This window comes from Macrobrachium nipponense, chromosome 3 (genome assembly GCF_015104395.2).
Source record: "Macrobrachium nipponense isolate FS-2020 chromosome 3, ASM1510439v2, whole genome shotgun sequence".
Taxonomy (NCBI): Eukaryota; Metazoa; Arthropoda; class Malacostraca; order Decapoda; family Palaemonidae; genus Macrobrachium; species Macrobrachium nipponense.
Window position 1 is genome coordinate 52543368 of NC_087202.1, and position 21140 is coordinate 52564507.

The 21140-nt window shown below is 37.9% G+C and overlaps 1 protein-coding gene across 5 annotated transcripts in view; it reads right to left on the reverse strand.

The window, feature by feature from the left end:
- LOC135221778 (proton-coupled zinc antiporter SLC30A1-like) overlaps positions 1–21140 on the reverse strand; it is a 335667-nt gene that overhangs the window by 116917 nt on the left and 197610 nt on the right. For 2 of the 5 annotated variants that reach the window (XM_064259617.1, XM_064259618.1), the window contains one exon: positions 4775–4869. The exons of the other annotated variants lie outside the window; for them this stretch is intronic. The gene's annotated coding sequence lies outside the window, so the exon portion shown is untranslated. The remainder of the gene's footprint in view (positions 1–4774; positions 4870–21140) is intronic. 5 annotated transcript variants of the gene reach the window in all.

Consider the following 21140-nt stretch of genomic DNA (forward strand, 5'->3'; position numbering starts at 1 on the left):
ATTTACAGCTCCCTAGCTTCGGTAGTTTTTAAGATCTGAGGGCGGACAGAAAAAGTGCGGACGGACAGACAAATGGCCATCTCAATAGTTTTCTTTGACAGAAAACTAAAGTAAGAGGGCACTGACGAACAGACACAACTGACAGAGACGCGATCTCCCTCCAGGTACATTTATGCATAATGAGCTCCCCTTGAACCAAGTTTGACTGAAATGTCTTGAACTGTGTAGGAGTTGTAACGGCTATCATAGGAGATTGTGACAGACACCGACACACGAACATACAGACACAGACACACAGACAAGTGGATGGAAAAAAAAAAAGATTAATTTATCTGTGGAGCTAATCATTTTACTTATTTATGTTATCTCCAATCAGTACCAAAACCCGTATGATTGCGCCTTGAATGAAGAACTTAATATTTGAAATTCTTAAAAAAATTTGAACTCTTGCGCGTGGACATGGAATATACAAGATCAAATATTAAACCCTGAATCTAAAAGATCCAGAACTAAACAAATCTCCTATAATTTATTCAATATAGTTCCAGGATTAAATCTACAGCACGGTGCTCACTCTTAACAAATGTGACCTTAAGTGTATCTATCATCTATATATTATATATATATATATATATATATATATATATATATACACATATTCCAGCAAGGTATGTTTAAAAAATGGGTGGTACGAGGGAGAAACAACTATATACATGTAGCCACATATATATATATATATATATATATATATATATATATATGTGTGTGTGTGTGTGTGTGTGTGTACGTATGTATGTATGTATAATATCTGCATGCAGTATAATAGTACAGTTCCTCTCTATTACCACCCATTTTTTTATTACACAAATTGCTTAAAAGGATAAAACTAAATTATCGATACACACTGCGCGGAGGGAGAGAGAGAGAGAGAGAGAGAGAGAGAGAGAGAGAGAGAGAATACGATCAATATAAGGTCACCATTCTCACCCTCGCCGCCTCTGAAAGGTGCCAACCAGTGAGGATAATCCGTCACCTACAAACAAAAATAAAAGGCACGGCAGCTATGAAAAATTCAAAAGCACTTTCCTTCTCACATGAAACAGTGGCAACGACCTCTGGCGAGCCAATCAATAATCACATTCTAGATACTGAGCCTTAAAATACATGCTAAAATCGATCTAACCACCGCTTAAAAAAAGTACTTGCTATTAAATCTATATCTAAGCCTCAAAAACACCCCCCACATCCCCAACACACACACACACACACACACAGAATTCGCTTTACGTGACTAGTACTGACGAGCATTGGCGCCAAGAATGTGACGTCATGAAACGTCAGCGATCTGCACACGACCACCGATATGACGTCATCGAAACGTCACCGACATCTCCCCGTGACGTCACAGCTGCACACGGACCGCCTGATCCTCGCGCGTTGTTCGCGGTTCCCGGGAGATGGGAGACTCAGTCTAATAATAAAGATCGGCTGTATTCAGAAGCATCTCATTCCCCGAGGACGTAAGAGAGCCATTAATGAACTGAACCTGACAATAAGCAGAACTTTCGAACGTTGAAGACGACAAAAGTGGAAGACGACGTGAGTGCTATTGCGCACGGCATCTCGATCACACCTCGAGGGAAGCCAGACCCAAGGACGCGGCCAAGATAATCGGAAAAAACATAAAAAATAAAAAAAATTCTTTAATCACGTTCCCTATCAGTAAAATGCAACATTTTCTCTGAAAACTGCGATAAACTAGGCCCCTTGTAATAATACTCCCAGCAAATCTATCCTCGCCATACTCGGGGACAACACTTCATGAAACATGAAATAACAACGAGAACAAGGAGACGCATTCAAAATACAGCACTTCACAACTATAGTGCAAATTCGAGGAAGATAGCCCATGGGTAATGAGGACACATGCACCATACCGAGGACGCGTATAACGTAAGAGACATCCTTCTTCGAAAATGACGTAGGTTAAAGGTGTGTATACATTCATATATACAACCTACATACACACATCTCTAAGATACACACACACACACACACATACACACACACATATATATATACATATATATAAACATGTGTACATATATACATAGCTATCTACGTATACATATGTACACATTATATGTATACATGCATATATTACATTATATTATATATATATATATATATATATATATATATATATATATATATATATATATATCCGGTAAAGGGAAACCTAATGGATGAACTTACACACGCTGCTAATGGTAAAATCGAAGCCTCTGATTCGTATTTGTATTATGATGGCGGGAAGAAGGAAAAGACTTGTGAGATACCCGAGTGTCTATGGAAGCCAATGATGAGTGAATGAAGGGTCTTTTGAACTTATTAAAGTGAAGTGTGGGTTCTGAAGGCTAAAGAAAATAAAAAGCAATTTGCTAAGATGACTGAAAGCGTAAAATGAGGACGTTAAATTTAAGTGACTGAAAAGTCGGCGTAGGTAAAATGAACACTATTCTCCTACCCATATCCCCCCGGAAGCAGTGCCGTCAGTGCACCTCATCCGGTGCAATGTTGGCATTATTTGAAGTTGTTTGCAGCGTACCTTCGGCCCCTAGCTGCAGCTACTTTCATTCCTTTTGCTGTACCTCCGATCATATTCTCTTTCTTCCATCTAACTGTCCACCCTCTACTAACAATTGTTTCATAGTGCAACTGCGAGACTTTCCTCCTGTAACACCTTACAAACCTTTTACTGTTAATTTCCGTTTCAGCGTTGAATAATGCCAAAAAATCTGTATATAAATCGAAACCTACTCATAAGGAACGACGCCACAGGGGACATTCACTTGAAATTCAAGCTAGCAAAGAACACGGTGTTCTTTAGGAAGAAGTAAGAGGTCAAAGGGATATAGGCAAAGAAGACATCTCACTCGTTAAAAGAGAAAAAATAAATGAATAAACCAATACAGATAAAAATGCATTCAATGGCAAGGAATGATGAAATGATGAATCCGACGTGTAGAAAGATTGGATGATGGTGCGTCTGTGATATAACAGTACAGCTTGAGTGTTGCGAAGATGAAGGAGGAGCCTTATCTCATGCTGGATAGATCGAGTGGAAAGGGTACTGGAGAGGAAGGGGCCCTAAAGGCCCAAGAAGCACAAGGCAGCGTGCATGCTGGTGAATTCTGCGGTGTGTACAGGAGGAGGGCGCACATGTAAAAAGTCTTCCGTGCAAGCTGGGTTCATTCACGATTCAGCAGTTACGAGTATAAATGCATCAGTGATTACTGGGTTTTATCCTGCACAGCCAGCCACCTCCCCCTCAAGAAAATGCGGCTTGCTAACTATTTAGATACACACACTACATAGGGTATGAGCTCGATTTAACTTCTGCCCACAAAGTAAACTTTCCTATTTAATGTCACACCATGACGGAGTCGGAAAACACCTGAACTGAAATTGAAAACTATCGCCACAAAATCTATCAAAAGGTGATGGGTGGATGAAAGGCGGGACTCTCTCTCTCTCTCTCTCTCTCTCTCTCTCTCTCTCTCTCTCTCTCTCTCTCTCTCTCTGGTATGTATATAATCTATTTTCGGTCAGTTCTAATTTTAATAACGACCAGCTTTCCTTTTTAATCAGCAGTTCCAGCTACCACCCACTCTCACTCTATCTCTATGACAGTCGCTTTCAAAAATAATAACGAAAAAAGTGAGGTGGCATTTACCAAGAAAAAAACCTCGACTCTCTTATGTATTAGCAGGTTTTGACGCCATTAAGCAAACACGAAAAAAATAAGTGGGAAAGTTTTAATTTCCGAAACCACAAGTTGTTTGGTTCGTTTTGAATCTATTTTCTTCCCACTGTATAAAAACTGCAACTCTTATTTTTCTAGCAACATCACAAGTGGTCATTAACGTCACCGCTGGTTTCATTACCTCACATTGCTGCGCTCGCTTGTACTGGAAAAACACCAGTTATCATTACCATTAACATAGGCAAAAATTAATTTTCGTGATCTCACAACGAGAAACATTAATTTACATCTAACATTTAAAAAATGGCGCAGGAGAGAGAGAGAGAGAGAGAGAGAGAGAGAGAGAGAGAGAGACGAGCAGACGATAGAGATGAGAGAGAGAGAGGAGGGAGGAGAGAGAGAGAGATAGAGAGAGAGGAGAGAGAAGAGAAGAGAGAGAGAGAGAGAAGAGAGGAAAAAAATGACTTAAAATATCTATGACGAATGGTAAGGTTTCCAAATTATATTCTCAGCATGAAAGGATTAAAGCAGATGGACTGCAGCAACATTGGTAAATCTTGGTTACATCACAGTTCTCGTCTTTCCCTAATTTTACTTCATTTTTGGCTTTGCTGGAGTTTTAAAACCAGGTCTGTTTGGACAAGTTAAATGAACCTGTTTAAACCCACCCCAAGTGTCACAGTGACGTTACTGCCCTAGTTTATCGTGATGGTGTAATGCAGTTAATGTAAAATTTCAGTAGCTTTATCTATTATTGGCCATATGATAGCACGGGCTCTTGCAACTCGTGCGTGGATGCAGATGAAAAAGAAAGGGCAGGGATTAATAGTAGCAACCTTTCAATTTCCAGACAAGCAAGGGACCTTTCTATCACAATGATGAGCCACAGAAGAGCAAAAGGACCTAATATTGGGGTAAGCCCCTACTGGAAACATTACAGTTATCTATGAATATGAGAACTTTGTCTCTTGAACTGCGATTAATGAATAAGAATAGTAAACCACTAACATTCTGAAGAATGAAGGAGATTCTTTTTCGTGGTGAGGGACAACAGAAGACGCGAAAAGCACAATCGTTTCATGTCAGCTCCGCTCCATTCCAATCTAAAACAAAGAAGACATTAAGGGATTACAGATGTTCGGATGATACCAGAGGTGGAAAAGATGAATGCTCAGAGAGAGAGAGAGAGAGAGAGAGAGAGAGAGAGAGAGAGAGAGAGAGAGAGAGAGAGAGAGAGAAATTAAAATGTCCATGAATGGAAATAATGTGTACAAAATGTGAGTAGTGCTAATGCACTTATGAAGAGACTTCTACGTACATAGCCTATATGACGTAGCTTTGTAGGCAAGACTGAGCAGTTAAAAGGGGCCGCCCTTCTGTTTCTACAGAAGATTGAAGATACTCGCGTAGAATGATTACTGAGCTGTTTTTCTCTGGAAACAAACTCGTCCAGGATAGAGGCTTTGTTGAGGTATAAAACTAATGAGACTCACGTTTTGAAGCTAAACCCGGCGATCCTAAATGACAATCCGAGCTTGAAAAATAACACTGAACACCAATATTAGCATCAGATTTCAATGAACACAGACAACGAGAAATTCTTCTCAATCTCCTCGTAATACTAAAGGAAAGATGATAATGTGATACACATCACTCATGTTATCGACACTTTATCTGACTTTGATTTGTCTCATTCCTATCACCAACAGATAATGTCCATTATTATTAAATCCTTGCATAACGTCACATCGTGTCCCCCAAGGCAATGATATGAAGGGAACTAAAAATACTCTAAGGAACGAAAGCAGTTCAAGGTTAATCGAAAAGTAAAATAGAATTCCACCATTCCCCCTGTTAACCAGAGGGGGCGAGGTTAATTGGTAACTATTTACGTCCCCTGATCGACTTTTCGCAATACTCCAAGGGCCCCCTTGATAAACGTCCCATGTCTCTTGGCTATGCTTTTCGTCCAGATAAGTGATTCCTAATTAGTTTTTATAATGTGAACTACAAACGTTTCTCACCTGGTCTGCAGTGTGGAGGAAAAGACGTAAGGCATGACCACGTAACTAATCAAGTTACAAAAAATAGATCACTTGGAATATACTGCTCCCAAAGCGTACATTGCATCAGCAGGAATGATAAGACCAGGCGTACGGTCAGACAAAGATGTGGAAAAACACATCTCGTAAGAAAGAAATAAAATATTGATAAAGCACTTGCATCATTCTGGAGATTAGCGAGACTTACAATGTAATCTAGTGTGGGTGTTCCGTTGATAGCACCACTGTGGCAATTACCTCTCTCATTATTACCTTTGAGTACAGGAAAACTCAGATTCCTCGATTTGGTTATGACTTTTCTTCCTTTCATTCTGACTGCCAAAGGAACCACTCTGTCCTCGATTCTGCACTATATAACTTCACGTTGTTGAAGAGGCAGATTCCTACGACTTTGGGTCTAAAACAATGTGCTGCCAGTCCCCTGTATCCTTTCAACATACAGCAAATAAATTAATTTCGCCAGGTAGGGACCATCAAAATTAAGAGTGGGGCCCACGGGCTACACCCCATCCCCGTGGAGCAGCCTTGAAACCATAAACACCGGGAGTAAAATATTAGGGTACCTGGCCCACCTGAGAATCAAGTGCGCCCCATAATAGGATTTAATGGTATTAATTTCATAAGACCAGCCGCAACCCTAGCAGGAACGGCAGAATGCTACACGCCCAAATCAAGAAAGAAAATTATTAAGAAGAATCCTCAATGAACCAGAAATACAAAGGAAAACTAGTAAGATATCAACAAACAAGATAAATACCAGCAAAGAAGATGAATAAGAGAGTAATCTAAAATAAAAATAAACCACGAAGTGAGATTCAGGTCAGTCTGCTCCACACAGACACATTAGCACCAAATTAAAATTTCTTAAGTTTCAACGGACTAGGTAGATCATTCCACTGTTTGGTCACTATACGAAAGAAATCTCTAGAAAATTCTGTGGTCCTGAATCTCACATTAGAAAAGGCAAGAATGTTGACATTAACTGCGTATCTAGCACTACGCGGTGGACGGTATATTATGGTATAGGATGATCACAATTATGAAGTATCTTATACAGCCTGGCAATGAGCTAACTCGACAAAATCTAGGATAGGAATTTATATTAAAACTCGATTCAGCTGATGCAGACTAAACAGAAGGAAAATATTAAATTCATTGAAGAACAAACGAATAAAAACATTTTCTCAGGACAGGCAGCTCTCCAAGTCTTGGACTCTCTCTTAGTATACCGATTATATACCTGAACAATTTACGATGAGATAAACCAGACATGTTTCTCGAAGGTGAGTCTACAATCAAGAACGGCGCCTAACCTTTGAAATAAAATGCATCTGGTTATACAAACACCTAATGAACAAATCTGGGTGAATGCTGGAATGAAGGGGAAGGGGAAGGGGAAGGGGGGAGGGCGGCCAGGAATCAACTGCACTAGGCCTGTTAATAATCATCCTCTGAATTTTGTTAGGGCTGTATATTGCATCCCCGATAATTTGTACCGATACGTTATTTAGATTAATCTCTGTTGAAAGATTCGGCAACGAAAGGCCAATACATTTTAGATGGCTATGGGATCGATGATATGACATTAGGATCTTCTTGTCTAAAATGCTGAACCACACATCGCACGTTTATAATATAAAGAGTAGTGGACCAAGAACACTGCCCTGAGGAACACCAGTGATTAAATTTCTGTGGTCATTACAGATCCCTTGGTTATTATTTATATTTTATTACTTCAAAATTAAATTTAAAAAAACTAAGAAATGGTTAACGACTCCCATCTGTCTAAGTTTGAAAACAAGGTCCTCACGGTTACCAAGGACGATAAACCTCAATAATAAAGAGTAGACTAGCTTTACAAACTGCATGCCCAGAATCTCGGGATTTCAGTATGACACTGAAAACTGAAAGAAGAGCATCACAAAATCCCAGGGATTAGAGAAAGCCAGCCTGCAGGGTAGGAAGCAAATGATTTACTCTCGGCAAAGGCATTCAGACGTTTGGCCAACAGACGCTCAAATACTTTGGGTACCGTGAGTTACGAACTGGACAGTACAGATATCCTAACCTCATTTAACTAATCCCTAAGTTCAAAATTATAGATAAATGAATTAGGAGGACAGTAATGAGCAGTTTTCACAAAAAAGGAAATTATCATTTGGATCTCTCTATAAACATCAATGTTGAGCCAAACCTGAACTTAAGATTCCTAGTCCCTACCTAATGTTGTAAAAATTGCAATAAGGTAACTTTTGTATTACTCACCCAAGAGGGTGTTCCATTAAAAAACAAAGTAAAGTTTCATAATCAGCACAAGACATACAAGGCAGACCGACCTGCAATCTTACGACCGAGTGCAACAGTAGAACTACAAGGACACCCAATGTACACCCTTAACGAAAAGAAGCATTAATGTCTTCATTTTTCTTATACGAACGTAAATAATATGTGCTACAACAAAGACAAACCGATCTCTCTCTCTCTCTCTCTCTCTCTCTCTCTCTCTCTCCCCCCTTTACTCTGTCATTATGTAATCGTAGAATAAAAAAACTCTCTTCCATTTTTTTTTACACTCGACACCTCAGACCCAACTGCGCCTCTACTCGAGATTCATAGATGATAATTCGTCCTATTCACACACCCACCGTTTCTATACACACGACCCTACTCACTGGGGTTCTTATCTAATAAACTCGCCAGAAGACCAAGACACTTTTAGGTAATGCTTTATCATGAAATGCGTTACCCTTGTAGCCTACTTCTCTCCTCCTCCTCCTCTTTACGAAGAACTGATAAAAATTGTTATCATTTAGCTACATACATTTTTTGGTGATTATTTATGTACTGTGTCGCTTACTACAACAGTTTTCCCAACATCTTACAGCATTAAGTGCACAAATTGATCGATAGTGACCTGACCTTGGTCAAGACTACGGTCTAGATACAAGACAAACCGTCGCTTCAGTCATTGGCAGTAAATCCATATATCTTGAACTGACCTTGGTTAAGTGAGGTCAACTCAAATCACTTTCGTTACTAGCTCAGAAATTTTATTTTATATAATGGCATTTTCACGTTTGTGTGTGTGTGTGTGTGTGTGTGCTTTTTTTTTTTTTTTTTTTTTTGCTCAGCACCTGCAAATCGAGAACTCATAATTGCACTGCAGGCTTTGCAAGGTTTCGTGATCCAGCATTTCTAGGAAGTAGGGCACCGATAGCAACTAAGATAACTCGACAGTAATAAGAAAGTGACGATATTCGACACAACGATGGCAATGATAACGAAGACAAGACTGGCAAAATGACAGGGATGTAAGTTCACCTTACCGAACACATTTTTTTTTTTTTTTTCGAATAGGAAAACCTAAATCACAAACTAAGACACGAATAATAATAATAATAATAATAATAATAATAATAATAATAATAATAATAATAATAATAAAATTCATAATAAATTACCATTGATCGATGGGGTCAACATACTTCCGCCAAAACCTTGACTCTTTTTCAAAACTGTGGAAATGAGCCACCATCGCATCAAAACAAACGTCAGTTTCTTTTCGTTTTTATTTAATCATTATCCAAGAAGTGCGACATCTGTATATCATGGCTTCCCTCGTTCCCAATCTCGTAATCTTCGACTTTCGTGTTTCTACCAGAGAATATTTATCTACAAGAAACAAGCCTTTCGTTTACCACTTTATTCAGAGTACACGAAAAATATACGTAAATACAGACGATAAAGAAATGGAACATTATTAAGCTATAAACAGCACATAATGTACAGCTTCATCTAGGCAATTATTTACGGAACTTTTAGAGAATACACACACACACAATATATATATATATATATATATATATATATATATATATATATATATATATATATATATATATATAAAGGTAATGCCACGGAGGAAAATGTAAACACGAGAACTGCCGAGATCTTTCGGTCTCAACGACCCTTTACTTAAGGCAAATCTTGCCTTAATTAGGCAAAGGGTCGTTAAGACCGAAAGATCTCGGCAAGCCTCGTGTTTTTATTTTCCTTCGTGGCATTACCTTTATTTATATGCATAGCATCACGCTTTATATACTTCGTGATCAAATTATTGATATATATATATATATATATATATATATATATATATATATATTATATATATATATGCAAACCTTCCAGCGGCAATCGCAAAATTTTTTTTAAGGCAATGTCAATTGAGTGATTTTAAAAACAATAGCAGCATTAAGAGAGTACAGGCAGCAGCAGATAACATGAACACGTAAGTTCCATTCTGGGGAAACCAAGGTGTAAGACAAATGCCAAGACGACAGGACGATAACCGCGAATAAACACGTACAGATTTGGCAGGAAAGCGCCACGTTGGGAAATGGAGAAATAAAAATGACAGAAAGTTAAATTTACCACTCAAAATTCATTCACATCATTTCCACGCCAGAATAGTGGAAAAAAAACTAACGAGATGCCATTTTGTTTATTCACTCAAGAAAGATAAGTGGCATAAAAGGGGTCGATCAGTTTCCTGTGCTTTTTCTGTTGTCTATTTTTTCCACGAAGTCTCATCCAAGAAGACCCAAGAGGTTATCACCCTCGCAAGCGAATGGGAACTTGCTTAGATATATTCACGAACAGTTAGCTAATGGTTTTTTGACCTCAGCACAAAAATATGGCAACCCGAGTGCATTAATCAATAACTTTCGAGGAACAACACCAAGGACTTCTGCCTTCACAGAAAGTAGTACGGCCTTCTTTATCCTTCGATAAGAAATTTTAATATTTCGGGTAATAGTAACGAAGATGTAATTAAACTACTATTGAAATATCGTAAAATAGAAAAAATTATAATTACTTATATTTTATTATTATTATCTATTATTATTATTATTATGATTATTATTAATTATTATTATTATTTATAGTAGTAGTAGTAGTAGTAGTATAGAGTAGTAGTAAGTAGTAGTAGTAGTAGTAGTAGTAGTAGTAGTAGTAGTAGTAGTAGTAGTAGTAGTAATCAACTGTATTCTTAATACATCAATTACATATCTCAACAACCTAACATTCAAACACAAATCCAAGAAGTATTCAGAAAAACTCGCCATGTTTGGCAAAGGAGGTCAATGACTCACCACTACAGACGAGAGAGAGAGAGAGAGAGAGAGAGAGAGAGAGAGAGAGAGAGAGAGAGAGACGTGCGCATACTAAGGAAGATAAAAATTCCCTTTCTTTCCTCAGCGTGTTTTTCCATTTTAAGACATCAGCAACACAGTCTGCCAGGTAAATAAATGATATCATTATCAAGGGCAAAACATTTTCATGATCGCTAAATGTGGAGAGAGAGAGAGAGAGAGATGAGGAGAGAGAGAGAGAGAGGAGAGAGAGAGACGAGAGAGAGAGAGAGAGAGAGAGAGAGAGAAACGTTTTTATAACGAGTAACAAGAGTAAAACCTTATATGACGAAGAAAAATAGACTTGATCTGGGCTATTTCTCTTATTTATATATATATATATATATATATATACTATATATATATTATATATTATACCACACAACATATTAATTATCTATATATAGATATACACACAAATATATATATATATATATATATATATATATATTTATATAATCACGTTTTCCAAATGTGTACAATATCATCGAAAAAAAAAATCCTCATTCAGCAACACAGAAAACTTCCTCATTTTTTTCCCTTTCCCAAAATCAAGGCCCAAAAGACGGAAGGTTTCAATTGTGTCCTAAATAACTTTTGAACAATGTACTACGTGACTTTGATTATCGCACAAAAAAAGGTAAATATGTTTCAATACTTTTTCAAAGATACTGGTTAATTTCAACACTGTAAACCCAATAATTGTTTAATGCTTTTCTTCACAGCATTTAATAACAATTCATTTGGGAGTATTGGTTAATATTTGTATCATAACGTTACTATGTTTTCAAATGGATCCTATGACACAGGTTACCTATTATTTGTGGTTAAATGGATCCTTTTCAAAAAAAGGAGCATTAGTTAACAACATGCTGTACAAACTCATTTACAGATCAGATTTATTCTGATATTTTCCAACACACCATTAGTTAACCACAATATTAATCGTCATAATACTGGTTAAGAAAATTATTTCAATACACCAGTCTTTAATATACTGTTTCAACACTGAATTACTTTCTACACCTCTACCAAAATAAACAGTAAGTTAAGTACGTATATCTAGTTTAACCAGACCAATGAGCTGATTAACAGCTCTCCTAGGGCTGGGCCGAAGGATTGGGTCATTTTTACATGGCTAGGAACCAGTTGGTTACTTAGCAGTGGGACCTACAGCTTACTGTGGGATCCGAACCACACTATATCGAGAAATTAATTCTAATCACCAGAAACACATTCCTCCAGTTCCACATTGGCAGAGCGGAGAATCGAACTTCAGACTACCGAATTGGTACCCGAGCACGTAACCAACTCGTCCAACGAGGGACTCAAAGAAACAGTAAATTTCAACATTAAATACTTATTTCAAAGCAGCAATGCCTCAACACCATCTTACTAGTCGCCTTATTTGACAGGGTAATTGTAATTCATGATTTATTTATATTAATAAATAAGTCATTTCAACAATTTTCAACACCTCACTGCTACTTTCTATTACCAGACTTTGATCATTATTTCTCACTGGCAAATAGGTTAAGTTATTTTCATAATGGGATCTTTTAACAATAAATTTCGCACTGAAATTCCCCAGGAGACTTGGCTGGCTGACTACTTCTCATGTAATGACTCCGGAAATACAGAGGAAGGAAGTCAAATTCCGTGCTCTTATAACAAAAATGACACATTGCAAGAAATGGAGAAAAACCAAAAATTCTGAACGAATACCAGTAACGTCAAACCACAACAGTAACCAACCGATGTCCAACTTGCAACAAATTCTGGAACAAAGGAAAATCAATGGCAAGAAGCGAATTCCTTTCCATGCGACACTAGGTGTCACGCGTGAGGGAAAACTGTCAGCATTATACTGGGCGAGTAATTGTCCAGCTCTGAAGGAGGGCCATCACCATTTTCCTCGTGACCACAATGGTTCTTTTTACTGTCTGTCTGAATGCAGCTAGATAGAGAAAGCACTTGCAATACGAGTGGCAAACCAACAAACGAAACATGTACGCTTGAATTCATAACACTTCTCGTCATGGGAATAACAGAAGCAATTACAACTTTGTTGACAATGACAATTTCTTTCTAAATGCATGAACAAACGGTGTTCCTCGCAAGTTTCAATAACAAAAGTATCTCGCTACGCCAAACCTGTCTTCATAACCGCTGACACTGTGAGGCTAGTTTACACATCAAATCGGCCAGAGTCAATGGCTAATTACGGAAGCCAAATACTATCACAGTCCAAATACAATGAGAAAACGAAAACTAGTGCAAATTCAAACTACTTTCGCTCAAATAAAAGTTTAAAATGGATATAGCAACAAATATACTATTTAAAAATTAGCCCTACAATATTTTGCCTTTAAATGCATGAACTCGGGCGATACAGAATCGCAAAATCAATTAGGAGTCAGGAAGGGATACGACTGAATCATTCATAAATAAGCAAAAAAATAAAAAAAATATTAATAATCAATGAAGTGTTTAAAAAAAAAAATCGCAGATAACTGTAGTGATACTGCTTCCTATTTGAGTCAACTGAACATATACGCATAATGAAGAACTGAGAAGCCGTTTTGCCACCTAATACGAAGTAAATTTTTTCTAAATTTTTTCCACATATATATAATTATCCATACATACACCCACAGAAGCGCACACACACACACACACACACACACACACACACACACACACACATATATATATATATATATATATATATATATATATATATACACATATGTATGTGTGTATTTGTTTGTTCGTTTGTACACGTATCTTTAGGGCAAGCGTGTGTGTATGTGTATGAACGTCTGAAAGGATATATAACTATGTGAGGGCATGTAACGATGACATAAACAAAAGAAAAGGTAGGACTCAGCAGAGGTAAGTCAGATCAAAGTAGAAAAGAGGAGAAAGAAAAGTAGGTCGCTACATTACGCCTCTGAAGGGGTCAAAACCCCTCTTGAGGTGGTTATTAACGACCCCCTTCGTTACAAACAAATACGATGAGAGAGAGAGAGAGAGAGAGAGAGAAATGAAATCGATGTTTCGATTTTTAAAATAAAGACCAACACATACGAACATTTTACATATACGTATACATATTAAAGACCAACACATACGAATATATATATACATATATATATATATATATATATATATATATATATATATATATGATGAGAGAGAGAGAGAGAGAGAGAGAGTCGGCAGGAAGGGAATATAAAATGGCAAGGTTTGACGGTCCTTCTTGGAGAGAGAGAGAGAGAGAGAGAGAGAGAGAGAGAGAGAGAGAGAGAGAGAGAGAAAAGGGGGGGGGGGGAACGCAGAAAACAACATCCCCCTTCCCCGTCAAAACTGAAACCAGCCACCATGGAGAAGCGTTAACGATCCAGTGTCGGCAATCTGGCAAAATTACGAATGGAAAATTCAGTTAAAAATATATCGTATATAATTATCTTTCTTTACTTGACACGTGATCAGCGATGTAGGAATTGAAAAAATACCATGAAACAAAACCAAAAAAAAAAATAAATAAATAAATATAAATAAAATATAAAGCAAGAGGCATAAGCAGTGTATTTTTGGTTCCAGTAATCTTCTTACGTGGTCACAAATACATGACGTTAAAAATACAATGAAAGAAATTTATTTTCGAACTAAAATCTCTTTCCATTATGCAACCGTCGATATAAAAAGGATAGAAATACGACGCTCCAGAATAACACTAAACACAGGCATAAACTGAAGAAAAACCTTCTGACGTCTAACTACTCAATTAGCAACAGCAATTCGTAACTAAAACTCCATTAAAGCTGAAACAGGATATTCTTAGGCGAGTAACCTAAAAATTATACAATCTCTCTCTCTCTCTCTCTCTCTCTCTCTCTCTCTCTCTCTCGTGTTCCACAATTAATCTTATCGAAACTATAAAACGAGGGAAAAAGGTTTTACAATATTTTATTGGCTCAGATTAACGCTTGAGCCCAAAGGCAAAGACCGGAATAGACAAGACGAATGAAATGAAATGTCGTGTGCAGCGGCAGCAGTTGGAGGTGTCCACGCCGCCACACCACTCGTGTGCCGTGTGGAGAGAGAGAGAGAGAGAGGAGAATTTAATGCCATGAACAAGGCCACCACAACTATGGTTATCGTAGTCTTAACCCGTGTTAGTGACACCACTTGAGAGAGAGAGAGAGAGAGAGAGAGAGAGAGAGAGAATGTTCACTACCCACAACACGTGAAGGATGGAACTCGTAAAACAAGTCTTAAAACCGGGGCTGGCGGAGTGCAAAGAAAGCCAAGTATTTTCGAAGGCGAAGGGAGGGTCTGGCGGGATGCATGAGAGAGACAGAGACCAAAAATTCATTTGGAAGACTCACCCCGGCCTATATTCATGCACTTCAAATACGTCAGAAATGACTTCACTAATATAAACTAATTATGTGGCAACGAGCTCTGAAACGAATAGGAATAGAAGAAAATCTTTTTAAAATCATGTCTGCAAATATTTGTGCTATATTGACTAACAATGATGATGATAATAATGGTGAAGATGAGGATGATGATAATGATGGTGAGATGGATACAAATCAAAAAGAAAAATAGGGAAACGTTCTCTTCACTGAATTAATCAACAAAAAATTTTCCCATTATGTGAATGTAGATACGTACGTAGGTACACACACACAAATATACATATATGATATATATATATTATATATATATATATATATATATATATAGATATATATATATATAGATTATAGATAGATAGATAGATAGATAGTAAACTAATGCTAGTTGGCTGCAGGGATAAGTTGGCACACTCTAAATAACTTTGTTACCAATAGATGACTCTAATACATATACTGAGTAATTGCCATGTGGTTCCTCAGTTACCAACAAAATTCCACAGAGATAGGACGTAGGAGCTCGAATTCATGAAGCAAAGTTTGATTTTCATGGTAGTAAGCATTTTTTTTTCTTTACTTTACTACTTTATGCTATAGCATCTATAGTTGTAAAAGATTATTTTTCAGTTATAGCATAGTTTTCCCTCTTGGTTTGAAGATTCTATGCCATTAAAATTAATAATTCAAGGTGTCTTGGTGTGGACTGGTAAGTTTTTTGTACCAAATGTAGGGATGGGGCTAGTTGGCACACGTGCCGACTTGCCCAATGTTATTTGATTACAATAATAAGTCTATTTATACAATTTACGTTTTGTTCATAGATTTTTGTAAGGATAATGAGTTTGGTGTCCTATCATTTCCTCCACATTTCTCTCACAAGTTGCAGCCCCTGGATGTTAGTGTTTATAGACCTCTGAATACATGTGTTAACAGAGTACGTGATTCGAGAACACTAGTCATCCCGGATCAACTATGACCATCTATGGCACTCCTGGTATAGTTTCCACGGCTCATTCTGATGTTTTCAATGGGTTTAGGACTGTTGGAATTTTACCTCTAAATAGAGACTATTTCAAGATTCTAGTTTTATGGGTGCGTATGTAACAGATCGACCACAGGGAGATGTCCGAAAAGAGACACAAGGACTGCAGACCAGCCATCAGCGTGATACAGCCTCTTGTAATATGACAGACAACAATGGAATTATAAAAGTTCTGGATGGAGAAGTCCAAGGTAAGCTGATCACCTTGAAGAGCGGAATGAAACCACACCATCTACTTCTGGAGTAACTGGGAAGACAGTGACTTTACTTGCAGAACTGAGACCATGGCCTAAAGCAGGTGCCAGAAAGGGATAATTCAATGAATGGAAGGAAACGTCGTTCTGCGATTCTGACTGAGACACCAGTAAAAAAACAAAAAGAAAAAAAGCCTGAAGGGAAGTTGAATATAAAATAAATAAATAAATAAATAAAAACGAAAAGCAGTCTCTTTTCTCAAGCAAAAATGAAACTCCAATCCCAGAGTTTAAGAAGTGCTCTTGTTGATTCAGAAGAAAGCTCAGTTGAAGACAGCCTGTGTTTGGTATGTATAGAGCTATTTCGTAAAAGTACGTCAGGAGAAGTGTGGATACAGCGCAGGGAAAGGAACACGTAGGAGAAAGAAGACTGTACTGACGATGTTTTATTTGACACCTGCCACAACTGCAACTCAGATGATGACCTGAAGTAATACTAATGTTTTATATTTTGTTTCGGAAATCCAGGGAGTATATTTGTTATTTGATTCAAATGCAATGTAGTAATTTCTTTTTAATCATCAATAAGCCAACTTACCCCATAATGTGTGCCAACTCACCACGTATACGGGGCAAGTTGATACGATAAAGTTATATATGTATATATTTTTTTTTCTGAAGCTTACTGTTACCTCATGTAGAAAGCAAACTACAATCGTTTATTTTTTTCAATAATGATAAAATTTTTTGCAAATATGTGTTTTTTTATTCCCAATAACCAAAATTGTAACAAGTGTGCCAACCAGCCCCGGTCTCCCTAGATGGATAGATATATACAGGGGATAGTTCCAAAAGAATATACTCTTTCGCTTATAAGAAATATATCGAGATGCGGTGGCAAGCCACATGGCTGCTCTGTGGATGCCTGCCGTTTCTGGCGGTCACCCATTCAACAACGGACCAGTGTCTCAGTCTGTCTGTTCTCTTTCGGCACTGGAAAGGTTAAATTCCCTTGAGAAATACATGAATTTGCTCTTTCATCTTCTCGTTCACTCAATTGAATGCCAGAAGCAAAGTTCAATCAAATGGTTTGGTAAATTCCCTCTCTCTTGTCTTCATTAGACGCTTTGTCCTGACTGCCGCCCTTCTCTGAAAACAAATAAAAGGACAATGCAGCCAATTCTCTCCGGTGAACCTCACTACCTAGTCTAGTTGTAAGGTCTCATTCAACAATGTTCCGACGGCCTTCACACTCAATTGCAAACCACCGAGGAAAAATCAGATGGATTGACAACCGAACAATCCACCGAGAGAAGTTAAAAATACATAGGCAAACCTGTATGGAAAAATAATATGAAGCAGATAAATACATAACAATAAAACGGGAAAAATATGAATAAACAAAATAACGTCACGAATGAATAAACAACCACACAAACCGCCTATCATAACACCCTGGATAAGTGTAAAGCCTTCTCTCGACCAATTCCATCCATCCCCCATTCACATCTCTTCCCCCCCCCCCCCCCCCCCCCCCCCCCCCCCCGGGGGGAGTTGTAGAAGGGGGTAATACAAGGAGTAAGCGGTGGCAAAGCGACGGTGGTGTGCGCAAACGAGAGAGAGAGAGAGAGAGAGAGAGAGAGAGATGACGCCACAGCAGAGGTAATTCCTGTTCTGAATCTTAATCAGGTATCTATCTATAATAGCGATGGCCGTGGCGCTCCCTGCAATTAAAAGGGCAATGAAATGACGTAAATTGCGCGAGAGGATTACTCGAGTGACGAAGTAATTGCAGTTTCACTTTACAGGTGACGGTTTAAAAAAAAAACGAAAAACAAATTGCTGCTCCATACACTTAAGTGGGTATTCTAAACTTCTGGAAAAGGCATGTTGCACACACTAGGTGGAAAAACAGCGGCCGCGTTGTATTTCTTCATACTCTAAAGGATAAAATTCAAATGAACTCCCTTGGACACCCGAGGAGGAAATGGAATGAAGACATTTTCCTCTATCACGCGGAAAAACTTAAGTATATCTTAGTTTTACCCGACCACTGAGCTGATTAACAGCTCTCATACGGCCGGCCCTAGGGATTTGATATTTTTACGTGGTTAGGAACCCATTGGTTACCTAGCAACGGGACCTACAGCTTATTGTGGGATCCGAGCCTAATTACATCGAGAAAGGAATTTCTATCACCAGAAACAAATTTCTCTGGTTCCGCGTTGGCCGAGGACTTCGAACTCGCGTCAAGGGGATAAATGCGTTCGGCTCTTCAACCACTTCCTTCGCAGCAACGGGGCTTCATTCGGATAATGAGCCATTAGTTCTTTCAAAAAGCTAATGGCGTCGACTTCAAAGCCGCCCCTTCTAGCCACATTATCACCACCAACTATCCCCTGACATCAAGTGATGTATCACCCGTGCTCCGTCTTTCTATCAATCCATCCATTAAGACAGCATTAAATAATGAGTCGCGTTCCCAGAAACTTGTCAGTTTTAATCCTCATATCGTTGTCTCGTTCCCCTCCCCCCTTTATTTGTTCATTTCAAGGTCATTTCTTATCGCTTCACATACCGTCTTTATTACTTAAGAATAAGGAGTGATTATTTCTAAATAATAATTGTCAACTTTAATCCTTTGATATTATTTTCTTCTTCTTAATTAATTACGAGTCACCTCTTACTGCTCTTCATATGGTCTTTGGCACAGAAGGAGAAACAGAGCAAAAGATAAGGACATTTTCCACCTCAATTCTCTGCGCTATGAGCTGTAGGAATTAATTTGCTCTTCGTAACAGACTCTGTCTCAAGTTACAGGATCCATAAAAAAAAAGACGCACAGAATCGAGGGAAGAAGAGAAATGAAAAATGGGAGGAGGCGATATGCACCTTGGCTCTCCATTGTTTAATCAAGTCCTGTCTTATTGTTCGTCTCTTGAAAAATGAGTAAGTCAAGGATGTTGATCACTAATGGATTGTCAGAACAAAGGCACAGGAGGCATGACAAAAATAAAGGACAAGTATTTTAAAAGGGAAGAAAGCACACGAAAAAAACAAAACACAATTTTCATCTTTCAAAGCTCAGCAATAAAAATCTATTCCCGCAAAAAATAGACGCCACTCACTTCCTTCTTATGTGTTTGGATATTTAGTATCCTTTGTGTGTAATATCACTAATACCACATAAAACCAAATAACAATCACAATACAAAAATATGTACTTTCAACAACGTATAACAAAAACAAGTAAAGAAACGATCGAGTTGTCTGTAGTCTACAATGTTGTATGAGCCAGGGCCCATGAAGCTTTCCGCCACGGCCCGGTGGTGGCCTGTCCTATACCGTTGCCAGACGCACGATCATGGCTAACTTTAACTTTCGAAAAAAAAAAAGCTACAGAGGCTAGAGGGTTGCAATGTGGTATGTTTGATGATTGGACGGTGGATGACCAACATACCAATTTGCAGCCCTCTAGCCTCAGTAGTTTTTTAGACCCGAGGGCGGACATAAACAGTGCGAGCGGACAGACAAAGCCGTCATAATAGTTTTCTTTTACAGAAAACAAAATCGAAATATATTTCCAATGGTGAAAGATCACCTTCCACACACTGTCCTCAAACGCAAGACAACTGCAAGGGATATTTACAAAAGGAAATAGTGTACAGCATTTTGTCAAACTTATGCAAGACATTTCCTCAATAATCAATAAATAATGGACAGGATCCATGTTAACCGTCATCAGGACGGAATGATCAAAACGGGGCTTTTAAAATTGGTTCCAAGATCCCATAGTCATGCTCAACAGCAGTATCCATATCGGTGTACACCTTAAGTAGAAATATCACTACCATTATTTTTTTTATACCGATGAACCAAAAAGAAATAAAGAAAAAGAAGAGATATGGCAAAAATCATAATATGATGAACAAAAACGAAACACGTAAACATCAATAAAGAGTACTTAAGAAAATAGAGAAAAAGGGAAGAAATAAGGCCAAGAGAAACGACACTTGAAAGCACCACCACACCAAACAAATATTTAGCTCGGTAAGAATATTCTTGAGGCTAGGTCAAGTTTAAGCACAGGTCAGCAGCGGTTTGACCACCTTACGATGGTTTATGACAGTTTTACCCCTCCCTCAGATTTATGCATTAAAACTGTAACAGAAGTAGTAGTAGTAATGGATCTCCTTCTATCAATGATACAGCATGGGATGACTGGAAGAGATTCTTAAATAAAACTATAATAAATTTTTGCCGAGTTTTCGCCTTTATTTACGTAATGTAAATACATAAAAAAAAATTAAAAGAAAGTTTCAGACATAATACGTCCTCATAAGAATAATACTTAGGCAATATTTTTATTCAGGGGGTAATGATTAAGTCAAAATTATTTTGGGAAAATGATTCATTAGCAACTATAACGCCCTTGACTGCTACTAGTGTGGATAAA